Source organism: Panthera tigris, chromosome F2 (assembly GCF_018350195.1).
Source record: "Panthera tigris isolate Pti1 chromosome F2, P.tigris_Pti1_mat1.1, whole genome shotgun sequence".
Classification (NCBI taxonomy): Eukaryota; Metazoa; Chordata; class Mammalia; order Carnivora; family Felidae; genus Panthera; species Panthera tigris.
In genome coordinates this window covers 38342038-38364965 of record NC_056676.1, presented here as the reverse complement: position 1 = coordinate 38364965, position 22928 = coordinate 38342038, and the positions used below count along the sequence as shown (strand labels likewise).

At 41.3% G+C, this 22928-nt stretch overlaps 1 long non-coding RNA gene across 1 annotated transcript; it reads right to left on the bottom strand.

Moving 5' to 3' along the window:
• Positions 1–8356: 8356 nt before the first annotated feature.
• LOC122235113 lies at positions 8357–11552 on the bottom strand. The gene is made up of 4 exons (XR_006213242.1): positions 11427–11552; positions 10930–11098; positions 9827–9965; positions 8357–8669 (listed from the first exon to the last, which is right to left on the bottom strand). It is a non-coding gene; the product is annotated as an uncharacterized LOC122235113 (long non-coding RNA).
• Between the last annotated feature and the right edge of the window lie 11376 nt (positions 11553–22928).

The following is a 22928-nucleotide window of genomic DNA, read 5'->3' as shown; positions in this document are numbered from 1 at the left end:
TTCTTTCCTGCTTTGTCAAAGATTAGTTGGCCATACGTTTGTGGGTCCATTTCTGGGTTCTCTATTCTGTTCCATTTTTCTGAGTGTCTGTTTTTGTGCCAGTACCCTACTGTCTTAATGATTACAACTTTGTAATACAGTTTGAAGTCTGGGATTGTGATGCCTCCAGATTTGGTTTTCTTTTTCAAGAATCCTTTGGCTATTCGGGGTCTTTTCTGGTTCCATACAAATTTTAGGATTATTTGTTCTAGCTCTGTGAAGAATTCTGGTATTATTTTGATAGGGATTGCTAAAAAAATCTTTTTAAATTCATTTTTGAGAGACAGAGAGATAGAGCATGAGTGGGGGAGAGACACAGAGAGAGAGGGAGACACAGAATCAGAAACAGGCTCCAGGCTCTGAGCTGTCAGCACAGAGCCTGATGCAGAATTCAAACTCATGGACCATGAGATCATGATCTGAGCCAAAGCTGGATGCTTAACCGACTGAGCCACCCAGATGCCCCAAGATGATTTTCATTCTAATTCCTTCATGCTACCCCTTTGAGGACCGTTCACTCAAATACTGCCTTAAATCCCAGTATTCCTGTTTGTTCCTAGCCCTCTTTCCTTCCAGTATTATAACCTAACTAGACAATTCCATCAATTTCTATGGCTAGACATGTTAATGATTCTCTTATGAGTGTCTCTGACTGAGATGTGAATATTTAACTTCAAATTAGACATTACCTCTTTTTTTTTTCTTAGCTTTTATTTCAAGTCCAGCTCGTTAATAAAAAGTGTAATGTTAGTTTCAGGTGTACAATATAGTGACTCAATACTTCTATACATCACGCAGTGCTCATCACAAGTGCACTCCTTAATCCCCATCACGTAGTTCACCCATGTCCTCACCTCCTCCCCTCTGGTAATCATCAATTTATTCTCTACGGTAAAGAGTTTGTCTCTTGGTTTGCTCCCCCCCTTTTTTTTCCTTTTGCTCATTTGTTTCTTAAATTCCACATAAGAGTGAAATCATGCGTATCTCTCTTTCTCTGACTGAATAAAGAAGATGTAGTAAAAAAAAAAAATACAAACGAATATTACTCAGCCACATAAAAGAATGAAATCTTGCCATTTGCAATGACATATATGGAGCTAGAAAGTATTATGCTAAGTGAAATAAGTCAGTCACAGTTAGACATTACCTCTTTGAGAGACACAGAGGTCCATCAAATTCACACTGTGTTTAAAAGTGAAATTTAAAGGGTGCTTGAGGGGCGCCTGGGTGGCTCGGTCAGTTAAGCGTCCGACTTTGGCTCAGGTCATGATCTCATGGTCCATGAGTTCGAGCCCCGCATCGGGCTCTGTGCTGACAGCTCAGAGCCTGGAGCCTGTTTCAGATTCTGTGTCTCCCTCTCTCTCTGCCCTTCCCCTGTTCATGCTCTGTCTCTCTCTGTCTCAAAAATAAATAAATGTTAAAAAAAATTTTTTTAAATTAAAAAAAAAATAAAGGGTGCTTGATGGCTCAGTTGGTTAAGCATCCAGCTTTAGCTCAGGTCATGATCTTGCGGTCCGTGAGTTCGAGCCCCATCTCGGGCTCTGTGCTGACAGCTCAGAGCCTGGAGCCTGCTTCAGATTCTGTGTCTCCTTCTCTCTCTGCACCTCCCCCACTCACACTCTGTCTCTCTCTCTATCTCTCTCTCAAAAGTAAATAAACATTTTTTTTTTTAAGTGAAATTTAAGACCCTCTGCTAGGAGTCTAATCCTACTGAAATTAATTCCAGGAAGAAGGGGCTTACAACAGGATGCAACAAAAAAAGTACATGGGCTTCCAGGGACAAATGCTGAGGTGAAGTTAGCAGGTGGGGATTGGACCAGAAGGTCAGGAATCAGGCCCATACCTTTGCATTGTTATTCCTGTCTGTCCAGTCTCATAAGCTCTTTTTCTGTTCACACTTGCCTTCTCAGTGTCATGAAAGCTTCATATTGCCCACAGTATCGGTTTTCTATATGTATTTTTAAAGATGATTTGGGCTGTAATAAAAAAAATGACGTACTCAATTTGCCTTATACTTTATGGAAAATTTTGTTATTTTCTGTTAAAGAACAGACAAAGTAGGGTTGGCTGATTCATCAGCTCAATGACCTCACTAAAGCTCAAGTTACTTATCTTTCTGGTACCTTTTCTCAACTCTGCTTCTTCATTGGGATTCTCTGTCCAGAGACCTTACCACCATTCACCCAAATGGCCAAACCATAAAACTGTTCTCTGCTGAGATTCTCTATCCTCTGTAAGGAAACATCATTCTCATTTAATTGGTAACAATTTTTTTTTAGATATACCTCTTTATCACGTCTCATAACTACCTCCTCTTTCCATCTCCAGTGCTAATATTTGGGATCAGATCCTCTCTCTTGTAATGCTGTCATATTTGTATGTCTTTTTAATTTCATAAATGGTTATTTAACACCTTACCATGTTGCTGATCTTGCCCGAAGTTTCTACAAATGTTATTTAATCCACCCAACAACCCTTTGAGGTAGGCATTATTTTTACTACCAATATTCCTCTTTAAAAGTGAGAGAACTTAGGCACAGCAAGCTTGAAAAATGCCGCTCCACAGTGGTAGAGAGAAGGATTAAGCCCAGGCAGTTGACTTTGGGAGTAAGGGCTCAGCCCCCATGCTGCACTGCCCTAACAGATATTTCTGCCAGTGATTCCATTCCTTGGTCATTTCTGGATATTTGTTTATTAAATAAACATATATGGTCTCTTTTGAGATTTAAAAAAAAGTGGGCAGAAGTTAAAATTCTAGTCTTGGAAGAAAGTGTCCAGAGAAGGGGCAGAGTAAAATATTCTTCACTGGATCACAGAGAGATAGCTGTTATATTTACTTCTATTTTCTACAGTAAGGGTGGGCAAATGATGACCCATGGGCCAAATCCAGCCTGTCACCTATTTTTGTTAATAAAGTTTTATTGGAATACAGAGATACCCATTCATTTCTGTATTATCTATTCTGCTCTCATGCTACTACTGCAGATTTGAGTCATTGTGACAAAGACCATATGTCCTGCAAAGCTGAAAATATTTCATATCTGGTCCTTTACAGAAAAAGTGTTTGCAACCCCAGCCCTACAATGTAATGCTAAGTGACTACCTTACATAGGTTATTTGATGATGCACCATTTGTCAATCTAGACCTGCTACCACAGGGCAAGTCTAGAGATAAATGTTACCACAGGAAGAGGAAGAAGGATACCAGCATTACTTGAAATCATCATTTATTTTAAAAAAATATGTTTTAATGTTTATTTTTGAGAGGGAGGGGAAGGGGCAGAGAGATGGGGACGGATGATCCAAAGCAGGCTCTGTGCTGACAGCAGCAAACCCAATATGGGGCTTGAACTCACAAAGTGTGAGATCATGACCTGAGTCAAAGTTTGATGCTTAACCCACTGAGCCACCCAGGCGTCCCTCGAATTCATCATTTCTATAGTGTATGACAGAATTTTTGTCGTTCCTTCCTGGGGCCTAGGACATGGTCATGCCCCTTTGGGGGCTGGCCCAGATAAAACTAGGACACTCATGAAGAGATTGGAATACTTCCCTACATGTGCCTAAGCTGTGTTTGGAGATGGCTTATCTTAATGAGGAAAACCTTTGGTCTTATAGATGCTTCACCCCAATACTGGACCACGTAGGGCAACTTTTCTCCACCCTTTCCTTGTAGGTATATGATCTGAAATGAGCTCCCCGCTCCATCCATCTGAGCTTCACTAGAGGGGAAACTGAATGGAAGTAAATAACTGAGAGCTCTCTTCAAAGGCCAAAAGAAAGAAGTGGGATAATAAAGGACGCACAGAGAGGTGGAGAGTTTTAAGGAAGGTGGTGGTGGTACAGAAGAGAGATGGGCCCCAGGGAAGGACTCCCCTTACTCTGAAATCAATAAGGATCCATAGGTTTCCTGGGCAAAAAAGTAAATTCTTTCACTTTGTTTTCTGGGATCTTGATGCGGGCTTGGTTATCTTGATGTGGGCTGGATGTGGGCTAATGGACTGTCCCTTCCCACCCTTCCTAACGTCAAGGGCACAGCTCGAGGGCTTAAACTGCATTTTTCATCTCATAGCTCTGTCATTAAAATGGCAGTCAATTTACCCAGGGCATGGAGTCAAAAGACGACTAGATCTTTTGTTCTGGTCCATGCTACCATTCCTTTGCCATTTCCCCGGGCCCCGGGACAAAGTGGATAAAAAACCAGCTCTAGATTTGGCGTCCCAGGAGAGTGTGTTCACTTCCAGCCCTACAGATATTTGCGTGTGCGCAACAACATCTGGCCAGATGTAGGCAATGCTAGCGGGTCTTTACAAAAGCAGATGCTGTGTGAGCCATTTTGCACCACTCACCAGTAAAAGGGGCAGGCGAGCAGAACGGTGCCGTTCTTTCCTGGCATTTGGCAAAAAAGAGAAAACAAGTGCATTTTTGACATCTGTTCCTGCTTTTTTTGAGAGCTTAGCTCTGCCAGCCACGCAGGCCTGATCGGGCATAATTGATAAATTATTAAAGGCAACTTGACAAGGAGGGCAATGAAAACTAATCAGAAGAAAAAGGAGAAATGAGTTGACTCATGTCTGTCAGGTGCTTTGAAGGAAAAAAAAAAAAACCTAAAGGGACAAGAAAGTCTCGAGAAAAATCACAATTGTTTTAGGAAGAGACCTACAGTGCCATGGTGACTAAAACATAAATAACTTGGTTCTTTGTTTCCTCCCACGAGTTATTGGGAGCAGACTGCAAAGCTAAATTCTTCCTATCACGAAATAATGACAGCTGCAACTTACAGCACGCTCTGTAAGGCACTATGTAATCTTTAAATGCACAGCAGAAATCGTCCCCATTTTAGAGACTGGAAAATGGATGCCCCAAAGACTGTGTCACACAGGTGACCAAATGGCAGTGGCAGGGCATGCAGGATGCCTTCGATGTGCCCTCTCCGCTGGCAACTGCTCCCACATACGCGGCTGTTTAGAGAATTATGGCCTGATGGCAAGAGCGGGAAACTTGACATAAGAGAGTTTTGAAGCCTGCTTCTGCTGCATCGTAGCTGGTGGATTTGGTTTAGTCTTTTAACTTCAGAAATCTGTGTCCTTGGCTGGCAATGGACAAAAACACCTACCTCCCTGGGCTTTGGTGTGACGTGAGGAAATATTGATCAACTGCTCAGAAGTAGGACATACCCAGTAACAGCTTCTCATCTTCCTCTTCTCATGGAATCATTCCATCTGTACCCAGCTCAAAATAGCATTCAGAGAAGACAAATAGTGGTACTTAATATATCGCGGTATACTATAAAAAATTGTCCCAAGCTGCTGCACTTGATAGAAGATGTTTCAAATAAAGAGTTTGCTCAGGTTCCATTATCCAATCTTACCACGAGCTATATGACCAGTCGTGTTATAGCCTGAAGTGATCAGAATTTTTCAAGCCATCTTTCTAACGAGTGTTGGAAGACAAGATCCAGAGTGATAGAAAGTTGGCTTCTCACTGTCCCATGAGAGACACAGCCAGCACCTGAAAGCCAGTTCATCTAGCATCTATACCTTTATTTGGTCATCAAAAAGTTCCATCGCCTGCTTTTTGCCTCTGTCTTACTTACTATCCCATAGGAGATTTTGATTATACTCTTACTTTTATTACAATTGCATATATCAAATGGATGTTTAATTATTAGTTGACACATAAGAAGAAAAATAAGAATTATAATAGATGACTTTTTAAGAAATAAGTTTTCGAGTGTAAAGCCTATGAGAAATCTGGCAGGGGGGTGAAGGGAGTGCAGGGGGTGTTCTTACCTTTATATATTCTAACATGGCATTTGCCCTTTGGTCTTCCTTTAAGTCCTCTGGGAAACACTTTCGTAGCTCTCCCCATTCTCCTGTAATAATACCTATGATGATTAGAAAAAGAACAAGGCATGGGTGTAAATGTTCGGCAAGGTTACAATTTGCAAATTGTGCAGTATTAGAAGTCAAATATGAGTGGAATCAGTGTGTATACAGAGACCGCAAGTGAGATGTGAAGTAGTTCCTTTTCTATCCGTATTTCCACTGTTTCTTTCTAATAGCAGCAGAGTTAATTAATCAGGTGTTCAGCATTTATTTTTTTCAACTCAATGATGCCGTAAGTCAAGCAGACATCCTAAGGAATGAGAGCAAAAGAAGATCTAGTCCAGATGAACTTAGGAGCAATATGAACCTTGAAAAGAGAGACTGCTTCATCACCATGGTGGTCTGAAAATATTTTCTTTGTTCTCAAAGCCATGGAACCATCTTAACCATGACCTTGTAACTTCCCAGCAGAGATGTAAGTGTAAAGATCTGTAGATGAACCTGAGAGACAGCAATTACTTTCAAGGCCAACTTTCAATTCCATCAAACAGCTATTCAGGAACACTATGTATATATATCACACTATATTTTGTATACACACACACACACACACGGAAAGTGGACAAAACTTGGGGTCAAGCTCTATCGTTCACAAGTTTTGTATCATTAGTCAAATTCCTTATTCACTATGAACTTCAGTGCCTCATCTGGAAAACGGAAACAATACTTGTGCCAGTTACCTATTACTGTGAAACAAATCACCCAATCATGAATTTTGTTCCAAAATCAGCAATTTAGACAGGACAATACCAACAACTTATCTCTGTTTCATGCAGCATCGGCTGGGGTGAGTGGCTGGGGTACCTTGCCAGCTGGGGGCTAGAATCATCTGGAGGCTCACCATTCATCTCTGGTGGGGGCTTGCTGATGGCTGGAACCTCGGATGAAAATGTGGAGTATGCACATTGGGTTTTCTCCACATGGGCCACTTTATATGGCGCCTGAGATGCCTCATGGCATGGAGGCTATGTTCCAAGAGTAAGCTCCTCCATAAAACTGTGCAGAAGCTGTAAGATCTGTACTCATCTTATGAGCAGCCTTGAAGTTGAGACATCGTAGCTTCTGTCACAGTCAGGAGCCTACTCAGATAGGAGGGGAGGAAAAGTAGACCACCTCTCCTTGGGGGTTACCTAGAGAGAAGAGCATGTAGCATTGGAAATATGGTCGTGCTATTTTTGGAATATATAATTTACCACAATAATAAAACCTACCATCTCATGTACATTCCTGTTCCACTTTTTTTCTTTCAACAAACTCTGTACAAGCCTTTGCACACATTTTCACAATTTTTACAAATCTCTCAAAATAACAACAACAAAAAAATAAAAACACCGAACTTAATTTCTAACCTTGCATCTTTCTTCTTTAGATAATGGCTTCTTGAGTGAGGATCCGTGGCAGCTTTAGTGACTATAAGTCAGGGAGGGGTGCCACATGTAAAGCACACCCTTTGTTGTTGTCTTGAATTGTGAGAACGTGCTTTGAGTAAACTTTGCTCCTGGGACAAACAGAATCGCACTTTCGTCAAGACTATGTTTGCTTTATGAAAATATCCTTTATAGAGGCACCTGGTGGCTCAGTCAGTTAAGCGTCCGACTTCAGCTCAGGTCATGAGCTCACGGTTTGGGAATTTGAGCCCCGCGTCAGGCTCTGTGCTGACAGCTCAGAGCCTGGAACCTGCTTCAGATTCTGTGTCTCCCTCTCTCTCTCTGCCCCTCCCCTGCTCGCGCTCTGTCTCTCAAAAATGAATAAATGTCAAAAAAAATTTAAAAAGAAGAAAATATCCTTTATATCTAAGATCCATGTGTTAAACACTTCTTCTTCTTGTGCCCTTTTGTTTTTCGTGAAGTATGAGCATTAGGAAAGGGCTAGGATACCCGATCTCTTGCATAGGTATTGTTGTGAGTGTTACATGCTACAATATATATGAGGGCTTCTAGGCTTCTGACCTTCTAACCACTGGTTGAATAAGCAACTCTTTCAAAACAGGTAAAAACCAAATCTCAAGCAACAATCAAAGGAACCAAGTTTACTGATGGGCAAATTATGATACATTATTAATTCTAAGTCCCAACATCCTCATTCTTATCAAAAGAATTACTTATAAGGCCAGTTGGGAGAAATAAAAAGCAGAATTTTCCCCAAATGTCCCCCAAATGTTTCCCAAATGTTGTAGAGAACCCACAAAGAGAGCTCCTTAAATGTTCGTCTTCCCATCAGAAAGCTGTTATAATACTCAATGCCAGATATTCAAACAAAATAAGCTCCTCCCAAATTATTCATAATTCGACATTTTCCAAATTCCCAGATACTAAACATCACAAAGATTCAATTAAAATCTGTTTACCTCCAAGTTTTCTTTTGGCATTGATTTATTAAACAAGAAACTGAGAAAGTCATTGAAAACAGTAGCAAAATGAAGTGCATTATTCAACTGTCAGCAAAACTGCCAGTTTTCTCATTTGTGGGGAAAGGGAATAAAAATAATGTAGGAGACAGAGTTTTCATTACTTCCATTAAACTGTTGCTTTTCTTGTTGCCAAATCATACTATCTGGAGGCAGTGCGTGGAAGGCGGAGTAGGCAGGAAAGATCCACATCAGCAGCCAATACTCCGCCCCGGATGTTTCCACCCTCTTCTATTCATGGCTGCACATGCAGTTCCCCTCTTCAGAGTAGTAAGATCAGTGGTGGATTTTCTGTTGCTGTCAACAGGGATAGCCCCGGAGGTTTATGTTGGACCCTGGAAATCAATGTTGGCGTTGAAAAAGATGTCTTTTAGACAATGTAGGGAGAAAAAAAAAGTCAGTTGTATCCTACGTGTATGTTGTCCAGTTTAAATAGCAGGGCACATTTTACCAGTGTAAATGCAACCATTGGGTTTCTCTAGTGATGACAAGGTAATTACTTAATCCTTGTGAATATCTTAAATCACTAGACTGAAGATGCCACTTTAATGAAACGACCCTTTATCTGGAAAGAAAGTGACATAACATAAAGTAGCCTTAAGAAGTGCAACATCTACACTTTTATGCAATGTCTTTGTTCTGCGACCTGATGCTTTCAAATCTGTGACTATACTCCTGCCATAAGTTAAAGATATAAGATGACTGTTGCAGTTAACTCTTGGTTATTCTTGAGAATAGGAGGGTATGGATAAATAAAACCCACAGATAACACAAAATGTCTCTCACAGTCCTCCCTCTGGGGAAGAAGCTGATGGATGGATTGTTACAAGGTCTCATTTGGAGCCTGAGCTGAGCTATGCTAATTGGTGAGCCAGGCTGCCAGGATTTGATTGACAAGAGGAAGAGGGATTTGGGAAGTATTCCACTGGGAGGCATTATTTTTATCTATTGCTATGTAACAAACTATCACAAATTGAGAGGTTTAAAACGGTACACGCGCACTATCTCACAGTTACCGTGGGTCCGAAATTCGGACACAGCTTCTCAGGTCTTCTGCTTCAGTTTCCACAAACCTGCAATTAAAGTGTCAGCCCGGGGTGAGGTTTCATCTGAAGGCTCAACAGAGGAGAGATGTGTTTGTCGGTTCAGTGGTCGTGGGCAAGATTCCGTTCCTAAAGGGCTGATAGACTGAGGACTTTAGTTCCTCACTGGCTATTGGCCACAGGTCATCTAATTTCCTGCCATGTAGGCCTCTCCTCATGGCAACTTGTTTCATCAAAGTTGCAAGCCAAGAAAACAATAAAATCTGCTAGCAAATTGGAGGTCACAACATTTTACAGCCTCAACATGGAAGTGGCATCCCATTACCTGTAAGGTGTTCTATTGGCTAGACATAGACCATTATGTCTAGCCCTCACCCAAAGGGAAGGTATGACATTTGGGCATGAATAACAGGAGGAAGGCCTTACTGGGGCCAATCTTATCTGCCTACCTCAGGATGGTTGAGGACAGAGAGATTGGGATGCGAGGGAAGTTGTGTGTCTACCCCAGATGGTGGCTTCTGGACCTGTATGTCCCCACGTTCTGAGCTGAGGCCCTCAGTAGGCTGGAATTGGAGGGACTGTTTTCACCTAGAAGGATTCAAAGAAACCAGAGAGTTGTGGCTTTTTCTGCTGTGTGACAACATGTGACACTGGATGGATATAAAGAATATGCTCTTCTTTTCTGCATGCACCACAGCATTGCTTTGTCCTTATATAGCCTGTGTTCTCTACAGCAAGAATGCAGGGGGTGGAGCTTTAGTGCCTCAAGACTCTGAATTATGAGAAGTGCTGGGAGATTGTGTCCTTGGGTTTTTATGCAACTGTAAAAGGGAATGTTAAGCATTGCAAGAATGGATGACTCTTGTCTGAGCAGCCTTGTACATACTGGATCTGGATATGTGGGTGAACACTTAATTATTTTCAGGAATATATGTGCTCTGTTTTGTAGTTCTTCCATTTTCTTACCTTCCTTTCTTCCTTTGACTCAGTGATCACACTTTCTGGAGGTTTTAAACATCCTAATTTGTATCTAAAAATAATAAGGAATGGGGCGCCTAGGTGGCTCAGTCCGTTAAACGTCCAACTTCGGCTCAGGTCATGATCTTATGGTGCGTGGGTTCGAGCCCCGCGTCAGGCTCTGTGCTGACAGCTCAGATTCTGGGACCTGCTTCAGATTCTGTGTCTCCCTCTGTCTCTTCTCCTCCCCCACTCATGCTCTGTCTCTGTCTGTCTCTCAAAAATAAACATTAAAAAAATGAAAAGAAATAATAAAAATAATAAGGAAAGCCAAATTCTTAATTCTCTAAGTTAATTCTCTAGGTTTCACAGCAGAAGGCTGAGGGAGAAGGCAGGCTGGTGATGTCTGCTACCCTGACCTCTGATCTATATCCAGAGGCATGCTTTCACTTGATATTCCTGTATTATTTTGGATAGGTAAGTGGATATGTCAGCATACTAATACTGTATGTTGTGAACCATATCCTGGCCACTAAAATGTATCCATTTATCCACCCACATGCTAGATACACAAAGAGGGTATAAATGTTGATACCTGTCAAGAAATACCAGGCTAAAGCAGAAGGAGAGGAAGAGAAATGTGAAGAGAGTAGGTTTTTTCCTCCGATCGTGTTTATCAGATCTCTTCTGAAAGATACACTCCAAGGGCCACCACAGAATGTTCACGCACTGTTTCTCTTGAACAAAGCACCTTCAGACTCCTCCTGGAATGAAGGGAAGGACTACAGGAGGCAGAAATCTCAGATTTGTCTATTGAGATGGCTCTATAATTTATTTTGTAAATAGTTTCATAATGAGCTTATGATGGACTATGTTGTCTGAAATCCTACAGATTTCAGGATGGTGTTTCAGGACCACCTTATGTCTAATATTTATCAAAACAGGAGAGACTAAAGGATTAAAATGTCTAAACGTTATCACACATGTGTGTCTGCGGGCAAGACTATAGAACAGTTGTTCATATTGAAAATGAGATGAAAGATGTTCTAAATTTATCTTATCAGCGCTGTCTTTCAACATAATGATACTTACTTGACACTATCTCATTGCTTTTCAGCCAGTTGCAACCAAGTCTTCAAAAGACACACATTCATTCAGAAGTCATGGCTCAGAAATAGAGAGTGATGCCAAATGAAACAGATAAGTGTTCATTCACCTGGGAACCATATTTTGACTGTGCAAGTTGAAAAAAAAAAGGAAAAAGCAATGTTCACATCAATTTAAAACTCATACTTAAAAGACCTCAGATGGAAACCATATATTTTTCCAATATCCATATATAAATTAATACGTACCATCTGGGTTACATCTGGCAACATAAAAATGTTGTCTTAAGAACACTAAAGGTGTGAGAACCATCAAGCAGAACCAAGCTGATTTGGCACATTTGTTCACGAAAGGAGGCAGTTCTTTATGCGGCAATATTTAACCTAGAATGTAGAGGTTTAAGAACTCATCCCAACATACACAGTTTTATAAAGAATATAAAGAAATGAATTTCATTAATATTCATTAGATAACCAGATTGCCTTCTACATTAGAAGATTATAGATTTCATTTTTTTTATGTTTATTCATTTTTGAAAGACAGAGAGAGAGAGCACAAGCAGGAGTGGGGCAGAGAGAGAAGGGAACACAGAATCTGAAGCATGCTCCAGGCTCTGAGCTGTCAGCACAGAGCCTGACGCGGGGCTCGAACTCACAAACCACGAGATCATGACCTGAGCCGAAGTCGGACACTCAACCGACTAAGCTACCCAGGTGCCCCTACATTAGAAGATTATAAAAAAAGAAGAGTGCATTTTGGAAAATAAGTCTGCTTTGGGGTCTTTTTATCAAGGGTGGTTGGCACTCAGTTTAGAAATATAATATTGTATACAGAAATTGTGATTCTCCTAAGAAGGAAAACCAAGATTTAGCCCTCAGTCTGTCTGTCTACAGGTTTGTGCCCTATGCTATATGAAAGGTCAAAGCTTCCCAATATATCGTATATGCTGGCCATCACACTGACAGTCTCAATTTCAACTCTACTCTAGTACGAACATTAAGAAAAGTGTTTAATATGTTGCCTATATTTTACTGTTGTTTGGAAAGGAGCATTTATGAATAGGTTACTAAAATGAAAACAAGATTCTTTCCAAATTAACACATTACTCTCATTTGTTAGGAGATATCCAGGCTAAAAGCTAATATGCTTAACTAAGGGCCTTTATTCAATATGACTAACAAATAGATAAAATAAGGGAGAAAGAGGTCTATGATTTAATATACAAAGGATGACGCTAAAAAGTGCCTGGGTGGCTCTTTCGGTTAAGTGTCCGACTCTTGATTTCATGCTCAGGTCATGATCTCCTAGTTTGTGAGTTCGAGCCCCACAGCAGGCTCTGTGCTGACAGTATGGAGTCTGCTTGGGATTCTCACTCTCTCTCTCTCTCTCTCTCTCTCTCTCTCTCTGTCTTTCTGCCCCTCCTCTGCTTGTGCTCTCTTTCTCTCAAAATACATAAGCATTAAAAAAAAAACAAAAATTTTAAAAATTGAGTTAAAAGAAAAGAATGGTGCTAAATAATTATTCCACAGGGGCTGAAATTATGAATGGGAATCTGTTAAATTGCAAATGGGATAATAACTGTGATATTACTTATAACTGGAAGCACTTATTCCATAGAATTGGCAAAGTTGTAAGAAAAGCAACACAATCAAGTAATAGAATATAATATACTCAGCTTTTTCAATCTGAAGGCTAGAAGGAAATCTTCCTGTTGGTCCATGCCTTTGTATCTGCCCTGCGATGTGGCCCTGGGTGACCAGCTGGAATTATACAGCTCTACAGGGTGGAGAGTGGGGCAGAGAGAGCAAGAAGCAGGGAGGCATCTGGGAAGTGCTGGGAACATAGCTCCTGGGTTTCCCTGAGCCTGTGGATCTGGCTGTATTTCTGGGACCCTCAGCTGCGTGCTCAGGCCAAGCCAGACTATTGGGGAGGGTCACAAATCACCTGCAGGAACTTCCTTTCTTTTTGTCTCCCCAGTATTTTTATGCAGGTTAAATCTGTTCACAGTTAGAGCCAAGGGAAACAGGAAAGGAAAAAGAAGTTAAAAAAAAAAAAAAAAGATATCATAGGAGTATCAAAAAGTAACCAATCCCCCTCACCTAGTTTGTGTTCGTTTTTTTTTCAAGTTTATTTATTTATAATAAAGAGCATGTGAGCGCTCCTGTAAGCGGGGGAGGGGCAGAAAGGGAGGGCGAGAGAACTCTGGCTCCAGGCTCCCTGCTCTCAGCACAGAGCCTCATCGGGGGCTCAAACTCATAAACTGTGAGATCATGACCTGAGCAAACTATTCCCTGGCAACACGAAGCTTCCCAGGTGTCTCACATGCTGGCAGTGCTGTGTGAAGGTCACCATAATCAAAAGCCTGAGCACCACAGCCACACAGACTCAGAAACCCAATTTTGGCTACACCTTGAGAAGAACTGTCTTCTGAGGCAGACTCACATTAACTAAATTCATAAGCCTGACGAAGGCAACAGGAACGTCATTCCAGGCATTCAAGAGCCAACAAGAGTCTTTCTGCCTGTCTGCATTCCTCCTTATTACCCTTCTGAGCGAACATCCTTCTACCCTACCCCTTGCACACTGTGCTCGGGCCACTCTGACCCCCATGATCTTCTTCAGACACACCAGACATGTTCTTTCTCCCAGGGCCCTTGTCGTTACTTGTCTTCACAACTGGATCCCTCACCTCTTATGGCCCATTTCACAAATGCCAGGGACTCATGTCCCTGTTTAAAATTCCATGTCTCCCCCACCCCACCCCATTCTCACTGCTTTCCCTTCTCTGCTTTTTTTCCGTAGCACCATCTGATGCAATTTTATACTTTACTTATTCGTTTTGTTTGTTTTTATTTACTAGATATGAATTCTGCTTATTTACTAGAAGGTAAACATGACAGCAGGGGCCTTTGTCTCCTTTATTCATAGCTGTATCCCCAGAATCTAGAACACTGCCTGGAACATAATAGCTATTCTATTACAAGTACATTTAATAAACCTAAAATGGGGACCCTCCCCAAACAAAACTCCCCAAAAGCAGTTCCCCTCCTCGATCTTACCGTAAGGATGGGGGGGCCAGGGAGGTATTGGTAAATTTCAAAGTACTCCTGGTACTCCTATGATAGGACAGGGTTTAGAGCTTTAGTTTTAAAAACAGCTTGGCGAGTGAATATGTTTGTGTGTAAATAAAAGCAAAAAAGGAAAAAATGCATTTAATTATTTAACTTACAGAGAAATATATAACTAAAACTATGTTTATCAGGGTCCTCCAGAGAAACAGAACCAAATGGTAATTTATGTGTGTATGTATATGTATATAGGGAGAGAGACAGAGAGACAGAGAGATTTATTATAATTGGCTCATACAGTTATGGAAGCAGAGGCGTCCCTTGATCTGCCATATGCAAACTGGACAGCAAGAAAAGCTGGTGGTGTTATTGAGTCTAAGTCCAAAAGCCTGAGACTGGGGGATCGGGTAATGGTATGGGTCCAGGTCTGAGTTCGAAGCCTGAGAACCAGAAGCACTGATGTCCAAGGCAGAAGAAGATGAGTGTCCCAGCTAAAGCAGAAAGAGTGAGCTTGCCCTTCCCCTACCTTTTTGTTCTATTCAGACCCTCAAGGATTAATGGATGCACACATCCGTGAGGGTGATCTGTCTACAGATTCAAACGTTAATCTGTTCCAGAGACATCGTCACAGACACAGCCAGAAATAACGTCTTACCAGCTAACTGTGCATCCCTTAGTTATTATCCCTTAAAATTACACTGATAATTTTATCAGTCAGGTTGACACGTAGAACTAACCATCACACTATGTAAAAATATAAATATGACAACTTATGTTACGTGATATATGGCATGATAAATATGGTGCTTTGTTACATACAAAATATAAATAGGATACTCATGTACAGTTTGACTCCCGTGTTTACTCAGTAGACAGTGGAACATGGTAATAAAATTAAAAATTTGGAATTGTTTGGGGAGTATGCAACCAGGCTAAGACAATTGATTACACACGTAGTAGCAGCTAACTCTCAAATCATAATCTTGGGTATGCTCCTCAAAATAAGTAATGTCATTTAATTGCATTTAATTTTTAGCTTGAGTCCCATTCTGTCTGGTAGCAGAATCACTTAATTTCTAACAGTTAAACATACTCGATTCAAGGTAGACTCAGTCAATCCAGAATTGTTCTTCCTCTTTTGTGTATTTCTAAGTCTTGGGAAGTTTACTTAGTGTCAGGGCACTGAGGGCAAGGGCCACCTCGTCTTGGCTCACCGTTTCCTACTTGGCTGGCATCGGCTCAGCCTGCCACATTCCCACGCCCCACCCCCACCGCCACCCCATGTATGCCTCACGGTAGCACTCCGTGGCTTCCCTTCATCCTACTCCGGGGGCCTCTTCACATCTGCCAGCTTTCTTTCTAATACCGTCGTGCTCTTCTGGAAGAGGCTCTGCAGGTACACAAGAAAAGTTCCTGTGCTCTCCCATACCACTCTGGAGGCACAGCAGACTTCCAAGGAGGGTACCAATGAGGGAGTGCTGGGTAGGGGATGTCTTTGAACTTCTGTGACTACTCAAGCTACATTTCTTCTTGACTTCTCCTTCATCATTTTAGCATGCAGAATCCCCTCAAATCTTGCCACTTTTCAGAGCCACAGATGGGAAATGGGGTACCTGTTGATTTTGTCCTATAGCCCGAACCTACATGGTAATTAGTGGCGGAAATGGCCAGCTTTCCACCAAAATGGCATGCTTCTCCTTCCATAGTATGGAATAATTGCCACGTCTAGACTGTGTAGCCAGGGGCTGTATTTCCAAGTTTTTGCATCAGGTTGCGGGTATGTAATTCAAATAGTTCTTGCCAACTGAATGAGAGTAGGGGTGACGTATGCCATTTCTACAGCAGGGTTTATAAAAAGTGGGGGTGGCTTTCTCACCTTCTCTTTTTTTCTTCTGCCTGTTGGATGCTAAGTTTCCAAGGAATTGAGGAAGTCCAAGATGGGAGGAGCTGGAGTACATGAGTCATCAGATGGACAACAGCTGCCTACCGATCAGACCAACCTGCTTGGACACTTGCATTAAAAAAATAAAAAATAAAATACTACTGCGGTAAGCCTTCAAAATTTGGTGATAGCAGCAAGTATTACCTTAACAAATAGAGAGTTCTGTGGTCCTCCAGAACTAGGTCTGGGGATAGAGGGTAGATCCTTTCATAGCACACTCAGGGGTATCTGCCCTGTTTCCTTTCACATATATGCTGATCCTGGCCCATGGGATCTTCATCTCATCTGAATTCACAGGAAGAACTGTTTCTGGGTGATATTTATTCTTCTATGAATATTATTTAGCACAGGGCCAGGCCTGTCTGATGAAACCAAAGTCTCGTCCTTGGGTTTCAAACGTATGCTTAGCAATTTAAAGTTGAGTTTGCTTGAAGCTTAGTCTTTGCATTCTGACTGTTATAATTCTTCTGAGGCCCCGAATGCTTCCGGCTGAATGAAAGTTAGTGAGGTTAGCCTCTAGTTTGGGTAGTCTGAGTAGAGAAGGCGAACTTCAATTAAGATAATGTCTTCTTATCTCCTGTATTTATACAACATGACATCAAGATGGACTTTCCATAAGATTGTATAGGAAGTACGTAAAGTCTAAGAATTGAGATTTACTTTTCTCTAGAGAGCACCTTAGATGAGCTCTGCCAACATTTTCCTTGGTGGCCTTCCTTCATCTACACTTACTTGGCCAATCCTCACTTCTGACCAACGCATGATTTCTTTGGACGGCTCATGCTCGCAGACTGTCTTCAGGGCTGATGGTTGGAGTCATTTGAACCTTTCAGGTAACCGCATTTATCCATGTTCTTGCCAATTGCGTATTTCTTTTAAGAAGCGTATGTCGGAGAATGATCAGCTATTCCTTAATTCTAAGATTTGGGGAATGGCATCTGTCTGCCCACTCTCCACATTCTCAAACACCGGGTTTTGGGGGAGGCCTTTCTCCTCTTGCTGTTTGGCAACCAGGTTACACTTTCTGGGAGGCCAACCGAATCCTGTCCCCCTAACCTGACTACCAGGCAAAATCTCTGCAGTTACAGAAGAAGGTCTTCCAAATGTGAATGGGTTGAAGAGTTGTGGATATATAGAATGCATTTTTGGAAAGAAAAGAAGTCGTGGCAGTAGATCCAGGCGGCTGAGATCCCATGCTGAGACCCTTGGCTGTTTCAAAACTACGCTTGCTATCACTCAGCACAAGGGTTCTGTTAGGACAGTGCGAGTTCGACATTCGCAGAATGAAAGATATTTGTAGTTGATTTTTGAGTGCAGATGGTGAAATTTGGGGTAATAAGGATGATCTTTATATCCATGTTCTTCTTTATAAGGAAAAGGTTCTACTAGATTCTCTCAGTGGGCATTCTACTAGATTCTTCTTGTTGTGTCAACCAATGTCTTCCTATTCACTGTGGAGATAAGGCAATAAACTTACTAGCGTATTAGGAATTGTTCAAATGTCTGCATGATTAACAGGAACTTGAACATCATGGACCTTATGGAAATGGATGTATCTTTTCTAGAACTGGGAGGTATCACCTCATGCTTTCCCTGTACTTCTCAGATAATAATCTGAGATTCGGAAAGGTAACACACTTGCCTCAAGTTATCCTTCTTTGTACAGAATGAGATAGAACCGTAAAGAAATGTATGCTAGCCAGGAAAGGATAGGAAACATGGAAACACTGTCGATGACAGGGGATGTGTTTTTAACATAGCAAATAACACACACACACACACACACACACACACACACACATATATTTGCTTCATTAGGCAAGAAGCATGGAATACCAGCATATTAAAATGCAAGAAACAGCATACAAATTTTCTCTATTTTTAGAATGCTGTTATTTGTTAGGGATACATGTTCAGAGGCCTTGGCAGCTAAACCACCTTCTAAATTGAAAACAAGTAAATAAATGAGGTGCTCAAATAGGCACACCAAAGCAGTTTGAATATTCGAGGGAAAAGTTGTAGAGATGAACCAGATTATAAGAGCTGCTAATATGCTAAACTTGATGTTCACTGAATTATTGCAACAACCTGATGACTAGTATACGTTTTGCCATTGTAAAGATGCAGAAACTGAGAAGCTCAGTGGGATTAATGGAACTTTCTACACAACAACTAAGCAGCAGGGCAAAATTTGAACACAATTTTGTCTCGCTCCAGACTCTTTCCTCCCACTATAACTCATGCCTTCTTAGCCATCCAAAGAAAAGCAAGTTTAGCTATTTTCTAACTTGCTTTGCCCCTTTCTGTCTGAATCTAACTCTTGCTCCAATGGCAGCTTTACTGCTGCACTTGTCCCAATGTTTGTTAGGACCCGTGTACACATCCAAGGACTCACTGCCCTCTAGTGCACATCAAAGGCGCTCAAATAAATAGGAAATCATTTCCTCTTGTAAATCTTGTAGACTAGAAGTTCAATACACAGACTAAGGGAATTTTCCATTGGAAAAAAAAAACTTTCAAAATCCAGTGGTTCATAAAAATTAAAAAATTCTGCCTCAACCATCTCTTTACTGGTCCCCAAAGAGCCATAGAGTGAAAAGGTGTGGCCGGCAGTAACATACAGTAACTTGAAAATTATCTTTTGAAATACCGATCGCTGGTGATGCCCTTGCTGCTGCTGCCTCTTCTTTGGTTTCTTAGTGTGATATGCACGGCTTTGTGAGTGGTGCTAAAACTTGAGGTCGGGCTCACAAGTGAAACTCCTGTCTGGGCAGAATGAAGGCTTCCCAACCTTGCTTCCACACGCCCCTCACCCATTTCGAAATCTTCTCAGACAACGCCCCTCGGTCTCAATCAGCATCTTGATTTTTTTTTTTTTTTTTTTTTTTTTTTTTTTTTGCCAGAAGGTAAGCGGAGGTGGAAAAAAGACTGGGACCCACACCCTTTTCGTTCAGACAGGCAGCACGTAGTCACAGCGTGCTGGTGAGGTGTCGTACCTCTTGCCCAGTCAAGGAGCACAAGGAAGGATCATGCAAGGCCGTGGACCTCAAGGAGCTTACAGTCCAGTGGTCTTTTATGCTCTTTTTTCGGACTCACATTCCAGTGGTTGAACTGGCATCTCCAAGGTGGGATCAGCATTATGGGCTCGGGTAGATAATTCTGTGAAAGAAATGGCAGCGTGGAAATTCAAAGGCAGACACAGAAGACCGTGAACTCATGCAGATTAAACTTCCTAACTCCAGTGCTTTGGCATCTCAAGAATCACACACTAATAGCCAATAGCACGTTTCACATTCAACTGCTTTCTAGACGCTGGTGTCTGCTGGAAGATGGAGTTCAGAGGACAGACTTTTATCGTTATGACACATTTGTACAGAGACTCTTCCAGACGAGTGAACATTCCCAGGTTTAATTTGGTCCCTTCACTGACCATCAGCTTTAATTATGTCTCTGGACCATTTGCGTGGTGTGTTTCATGCAAATGCCCTTATTAGAAAACGAGGTATCGCTTCAAGAATCGATCCGATTTCCTTCTCTGTCTGTAGCCTATAGCTTTTGACTTCAGCCCACAAACTCTGTTCTCCACCCACATGTCACCCCCCGCCCCCCCATCACAGGGAAATAGAAGCTCTGAGTGCATGAATGTCAAAACAATGTGCTAATGTGGAATCCGGCCACCAAGTTCGCTCCGAGCACAGCTATTGCGAAATCCAATCTATTTTATCACTCTGTCTTCGTGCTGGATTTAGCAGCTTCATAATTCCACACCTCTGTCAACGAGACCCTCATTATGCAGGCTTCTAAACATTTTACTTGGGGAAAGAATAAACAACATATTTAGTACTAATGAGGTGAGATATTGCTTTTTTATTTGCATTACTGTTTAATGATTGTGATATCTCCAGCACTTTGAGCTCTGGAAGCTTGTTTTGATTGATGCGATTTTTCAGCGAGCATCTCTTGCAGACAACTAGTTACTTGCACAGCACAGTTTGTCACATGTTCTGGATGTGTGGCCTCAGGATTACAGCAAAATGGAGTGCCGTCTTCCACTCACTGTGGTTGCTATACAGGTAATAATGCTACTCATTTTGTTTATGTTTCAGCATAAACATTTAAAATGGAATGTTCACCAACCAGAGAAATTTAATCATAACATTTTTTCCGGTATTTTTCTCCTTCTCCTCTCTGCTGTGCAATGGCTGTGAAATGCCAACAATTTTAAATGTTTTCTCTGATCCTAATTCATCTTGATTCTTCTTATTTTAATGTGTCTTTCAAAGATCATTTACTACAACGAAACGTTCTTTGGTCTATCTTGTAAAATAAAGTTAAATACTCCATACCCGCTCTAAACAAAGCATGACCGATAGCAGCAACTGTTGGTGTCTAAATGGGGAGAGTTTGGGAGCAATGAGAATAATGGCAGAATTAACTTCAGGACAGGCCAAATGCAAAGGCCAGAGGAAAAGAATAGAAGCTTTGTGACCAGGCAGTGCCGGGTTTGAATCCCATCTGGGCTACTTAGCAGCCTGTCCCAGTGACTTAATAGGACACTCAGGTTCTTTATCAATAATGGGGATTTTTAAAAGACCAAGGAAGAGCATCTTTTCTTTCTCTCAGTGTTTAATCCTTGAACTTTGAAAACATAGGCTACTCTCCATTTATACCCAAACTTTAGTATGCCTAGGGGACATTCAAGAATTTCCAAACTATTCCTTTACCAGGAGGGAAAGAATCTATTCTATTATGAGAGGCAGTCCTCAAAAAAAGCAAGAGAGTCGATGCCTTGCAACATGTTTCTAAACCCCAGTGGAAGCCACGTGAGCCTACTAGAGATCCTTATCCAAAGGAAGAAGTAAGAAAGGCCTAAAATTAAGCTGGGAAACTCGTAGCTGGGAACCTCTTCCTTCAACAGATACTTTTTCTGCCTCTCCACGTGGAGTCTGAAGACCCGGATCAAATTCTGATTCTATCACTCGCCAGTCTATAAAAGAAAACTCTATCCTATTGACATCAAGTAAAGTGAGGTAACGTAATGGAGACTGCTTCGCAAATTCTAAGACACTTTTTTTGTATGCTGGGTACTGTGTTCACTAGCTGAGATGGAGAAAACAAGACACTAATTAGAAATACAATTTAAAGTTATTTGTGGTTTTCCTTAATCAGTAAATGTAAGGCTGAGGAGTACTAAATTTGTTTTTTTTTTCCTAAATGCCTGCGGTGAGATGTCAATGTTGACATCATTAGACCAAGAGCCTGGAGAGCAGACCACACTCAAATATCTGTGGATCTCTTTAGTTACAACATTTATCCAGAACACCTCTGTGGCCCATCGGGTGTCACAATAGAGAAAAGAGGATGCTAGGAATTGAGTTAAAGGAAGGTTTCACAATGGATGAGCAGAGTTTCAGAAATGTTTTAAATCCTACATGGATAAGACTTGGTGAGTCTGGCCTCAATGGGACATCAGAATTCTTCCTTCAGGAAAAAAAAAATTGATGGTATGAGTGCCTAAAGGAAATGATGCACATTTTTATTTACTGCCCAGAATCATTCTATTCCTCTTTATTTCTGCCATGTAATGTCACGAGACAAAATATACTCATCGATATAGTTAGCATAGAGCTAAAACATGATCATCAATTTTTTTTTACTTGCTCGACCATTCTACATCACATCTTCTCCTCAAATTTGCCTATAAACACGTGAATCACAGAAATGTCTCAAGAAGCACAGTCTAATTTCATTTTAAAATTAGCAATAGAAACCATTATCTGGAGTGCAACAAAAAGTTCTTACCAAAAAAAAAAAAAAAACCCAAAAAAAGCTTCTTGATTTAGGCCCGGTTTTGAGGAATCCCCAAATATAATTTAGACTCTTTCTCTGATTCGAATGGTATATTTATTTATTCCCACGTGTTCAGTGAATCCCTTCTGTGTTCCAGGCACGTGCTAGGGCCTGGGGTAATGACATGATGTGAGTCAGACATGATGCCTGCTTCTGCACACAGGCTGGGCTGCTGGACCCAGGGCATGGGGAGCCTTGTCAGAACCCCCACACATGGCGCGGAGGGGAAGCAGAAGCATGGAGAGTTGAGAAAAGAGTGGGGAGGGCATGTATTAGGAAGACTGACTTAGAGAAGAAATGGCAGAGGTTTGAGGTCTCCCCAAACTCTCGCTGAAAAAGAATTTCAGATGTCATTGACTTTCCATAAATAACTGTTTATAGGTGAGTTTTAAGTTTTTATAGCTCCAAGGAGATGCCAAGTTTAATGTTTCATATTATAGAATACACAGTGAATTGCTGCATTAAAATAAGGATTGGCTAGAGATTCGAAGTTGTGAGGGCGCGTTTTTATGTCTTTATAATGTTTTGGTACACAGCAATCAAGCTCTGCAGTGAAAACAGGCTAAAGCACACCTTTTATAAAGGGAGAATTAAATAAAAATTTTGGTACTCAGAACTATAATTACA